Here is a 4,228-nt window from a genome sequence, read left to right as displayed (position 1 = left end):
GGCCTCGAGCGTGCCTCGGCCTCCCTTAACGCGGTCGCCGCTGCTTCTTTCTCTGTGGCAGGGGCCGCGCTGAGGACGCGTTTGTCCGTTCCTGCCCTGGGGATGCCGTTGGCTGCGCCCGCTCCAGGCTTGTGAGGGCTGTGTGTGCCGGGCCTCGGTCTCCTGGCGTCGTGGGGGCGAAAAGGGAGAGGCGGACCGTTGAGTGGCTGCGGACGGGAGCTGGCGGGGCTGAAGCTGGAGAGTCCCGAGAAGGCTGAAGAAGAAAAAAAAATGGAAGGCCACCTGGCTGGAAGCTGCCTGGCTCCGCAGGCAGGAGAGAGCCTGCCTCTGCGGGTGAGGAAGGCTCCCTCTTGGTAGCCTGCAGCAGGCCAGGCCGCCAGCGTGTCCCGCAGGGTCTGTATGTGTCACCAGCAGCAGCATGGTACGGTTGTGGAGCGCGTGAGCGAGCGAGGCTACGTGCCTAGGGAGCCTCGTGTCCTGAGAGCCGCGACACATGCGCGTTTTTTCTTAGGTGTAGGACAGCCAAGCGACCGGACTTACGGAAGAGGAAGGGAGGAGCGCAGGAGAGAGAAGCGCCTGAAGCGGCAGAGTCTCCCGACAGCGCCGAGAGCGAGATCTGCGGTGAGTGGCGGGCCTCCGGGGCCCTGTCGCCCCTCTTCTGCGTCCCGGGCCCTCCCCTGGATCCTTCTCTCTCCCACGCTGCTGTGATTGTTTTGTTTGTTTTTTTTTTCTTTTTCCTTTTCTTTCCCTTTCCCTGTACCTCCCGTCTTCTGTCTGTGTTTGTGTCCTGCTACCTCTCCCTCTTTTTCTCCCTCCAGAATTTCTTTAGCCGGCTCCCTGTCTCTGTTTCTCTGTCCTGCTGCCTGTCCGGTCGTTTCTTGCTATACGTCCCTGTTCAGCCAGCTCTCCCTTTTTGCCTTTCTCTCCTTCTCTGTCCTGCTTCATGGCCCTTTCTCTCCGTCCTGTAGCCCCTTGCTGGTTTGTTTTGGGGTTTCCCTGCACACACCCCCCCGCCCCCCCTCTTCTTGGTCTCTTTGTCTAGATCTGACCCTTTCTTTGTTTCTCGGTCCCTTTTTTCCTGTTCACTGTCCTTTTTCTCTCTCTGCCTGTGTGTCCTGTGCTCCATTGCCATCTTTGTCTCTCCTTTCTTCTTCATCTCCTCCCCCTCCCCCTGCCCCTGTCTCTCTCTCCCTCTTTCGCGCTCACCGGCCCAACATTTTCGTGCTCCGTCTCTGCAAGGCTCCTCGTCCCTGTTTTTCTTGATTTCTCTACCTCTCTGGCGTTTTCTTTCGACCCTTCTTTCTCTCTGAGCTCCTCGGTCTTCTCCCGTGTCTTATTTTCGTCTTCCTAGGGCTCTGCCCTGCTCCCCGTCACTTATTTTCTCTCTCCGTTTCTCTGCCCTGCTCCCCCTCGCTCTCTTTCTTTCTCCATTCCCCTCTGCTGCTCCACAGCAGTGTTTTTCCTTTCTCCGGCTCTCTGACCTGCTCCCCGCCCACCCAGGTTGGCCGTCCCAGGTTTTGTGCTGTTTTTTCCCTTCTCCGCCTCTCTCTCCTGCTGCCCAGCCGAGGCGTTTCCCCCTCCGTCTCTGTCCTGCTCCCCTGTCTCTTATTTTTGCCTGTCTTTCACTTTATCCTGCCTCCCTGTCCCCTTTTTCTCTCTCAGTATCACCTTGTCCCACTCCCTTTCTTTGACAATCTGTCCTGCTCCTTGTCCTTCTCTTTCCCTTCTCTGTCATTCCCCATCCTTCTTCTGGCCTTTCTTCCTTCTCTTTCTACCCTGCTGCCGCAGTGCTTCTTTCTCCATCGCTGTCCTGCTCCCTGGCCCTTGTTTCCTCTCGCCGTCACTCTGTCCTGGTTCCTGTTCCCCGGTTTTTCTGTCTCTGTGTCTCTGTCCTGCTGCCTGTCTGGTTGTTTCTTGCTATACGTCCCTGTCCAGCCGGCTCTCCCTTTTTGCCTTTCTCTCCTTCTCTGTCTTGCTTCCCGGCCCTTTCTTCTCTTCCTCTCTCTCTGTCCACTAGCCCCTTGCTGGTTTGTGTTGGGGTTCCAACCCTAACCACCCTCTTCTTCGTCTGACCCTTTCTTTGTTTCTTAATACCTTTTTCCCTGTTCACTGTCGTTTTTCTCTTTCTGTCAGTGTGTGGGGACGGGGGTGGGAAGCTTGGGGCGGGGAGTGGAGGCTGGAAAGAGGTAGGAGGTTGCAGAGGGGTGGGAAGCTGAACTATGTAGAGGCCAGCAAAATGGGAGGTAGGAGGCTGATGAGGGGTGGGAGGCTGGGGGCGAGAGTAGAGACCAGAAAAAGAAGGAGGCCGGAAAGGGGTGGGAGGCCGCAGCAGGGTGGGAGGCCGGGGGCGAGAGTAGAGGCCAGAAAGAAAAAAAGGAGGCCGCAGAGGGGTGGGAGGCCGCAGAGGGGTGGGAGGCCAGGGGCGAGAGTAGAGGCCAGAAAGAAAAAAAGGAGGCCGCAGAGGGGTGGGAGGCCAGGGGCGAGAGTAGAGGCCAGAAAAAAAGGAGGCTGTAAAGAGATGGGAGGCTGGGGGGTGTGAGTAGAGGCCAGAAAGGCCCTTTTCTTCCGGCTTCTTCCCTGTCTTTATCTCTCTTTCCTGCCTTGTTTATTCCTCTGATTCAAGTTCTCTCTCGATCTGTGAGTTCTGCTTCCCACTCATCATATTCTCTCTCTTTCTCTGTCCTATTCCTGCATACAGTGTGCAGTGAGGCTTCTTGTCTAGGAAGCCGCGTCTCGTATGAGCTCTAAGACAACCACATGCATTTTCTCTCAGGTGGAGGCGAGCCAAACGATTTGAGTTACAGAAGAAGAAGGGAAGAGAGAAGGAGAGAGAAGCATCTGAAGTGTCCAAGTCTCCCGGCAGCACCGAGAGTGAGAGCTGCGGTGAGTCCTGGGCCCTCGGGGCCCTGTCACCCCTCTTCTGCATCCTGGGCCCTCCCCTGGCTCCCTCTCTTTCCCACACTGCTACGATTATTTTTTTTTCTGCTCTTGTGTACCTTCTTTCTCCATCTGTCTCTGACTTGTCCCCATCTTTTAGGTCCTCCCTCTTTCTGCCCTGCAGCCCGTGGCGTTTTTTTCCTTCTTCCCCTCTTTCTGTTCAGCTCCCGGTTACTACTTTTGCTTTCCTCCTGCTCTGTAGCCTGTCAGTACTTTTGCTGTCTCTGGTGCTCTTTTGTCTGGCTCCTTGTCCCTTGATTTGAGGCCTTCCTTCTCGGCTCCATAGCGCGTCACAGATCTACTGCTTTCTCCATGTCTATTCTATTCTATTTCCTCATCTCTCTTTGCCCAGGTCCCTGCCGCTATTCTTTTTTCCTCTTTCAATGCTACAGGGTTTTTTTTTGCATCTCCTTCCTGCTCCCCGTTCTTCATTTTCGGTCTCTGTCCTGCTCCCTCTTCTTCTTTCTGCTGCCACTCTTCCTCTCTTCCTGCTGCTTCTTTCTCCATCTCTGTGGGACTGCCTGTCCCCGTGCTTCTCTCGCTGTCCCTTTCCCCGCTTCGTGCTTTCTCGTTACACCGCCGCTGTCCAGCCATCTGTCACTTTTCTCCTCTCTTGTAGTGGCCTGCACCCTGCTCCTCATTTTTGGCGGCCTCTGCCGAACAGCGCATCGCTCCGGGAGCCGACTGACCGACTGTTCCCTGCTGGAGCAACGGGCGCAGTTGCGGGAAGGACTGCCGAGGTGTCGGAGGGGCAGAGGGAGCATCGGGGGCCCCGAGCCCCGGAGCAGAGCGGCTCCCGGGACTGGCTGGGTGCGTGACTAATAAAGACCTGCGGTCCCTTTTGCCCTCGCGGCTGCATTTGTGCTTGGTTTGCACGGGACGAGGGGCTGTGCCAGAGCCCAAGGGAGGAGGGGACGGGCTGTGGGGCAGGGGCGACGGCCCCCTGTTCCTGCCGGGCTCCAGTCGTGGGCCCGGGGCCGGGGGAGCCCCAGGTGTGGGCAGCACGGCTGATGGCGACGGCCCCTCCCTCTGCCGGTGGAGGGCCCGGTGCTGCCGTGACCGGGGTGGCCGTGGAGGGGCCGGTGCGAGCCGAGGGAGGAGCGGAGCCGTGGCCGGGCTGCGGCTGCAGCGAGGGAGAAGGTGAGCGCGGGGTGGGGGGGGAGGTGGATGGAGCAGCGCGTCCCGGGGAAAAGCCCCCGGGAGGGCGGGGTCCGTGTCGGGGACAGGGAGGGGCGGGGGTTCGGCGCCGTGTCGGAGCCGCGAGTCGGGGGCTGCCCGGAGCCGTGCGGAG

At 58.6% G+C, this 4,228-nt stretch overlaps 1 long non-coding RNA gene across 1 annotated transcript; it reads left to right on the top strand.

The window, feature by feature from the left end:
- Window positions 1–511: 511 nt before the first annotated feature.
- LOC142361371 (uncharacterized) lies at window positions 512–3,780 on the top strand. Its single transcript, XR_012763954.1, has 3 exons — window positions 512–621; window positions 2,774–2,883; window positions 3,557–3,780. It is a non-coding gene; the product is annotated as an uncharacterized LOC142361371 (long non-coding RNA).
- Window positions 3,781–4,228: the final 448 nt, after the last annotated feature.

The sequence above is a fragment of the Opisthocomus hoazin genome, chromosome 5 (genome assembly GCF_030867145.1).
Source record: "Opisthocomus hoazin isolate bOpiHoa1 chromosome 5, bOpiHoa1.hap1, whole genome shotgun sequence".
Lineage (NCBI taxonomy): Eukaryota > Metazoa > Chordata > Aves > Opisthocomiformes > Opisthocomidae > Opisthocomus > Opisthocomus hoazin.
The sequence above is the reverse complement of the archived record's forward strand: the minus strand, read 5'-3'. Positions and strand labels throughout refer to the sequence as shown.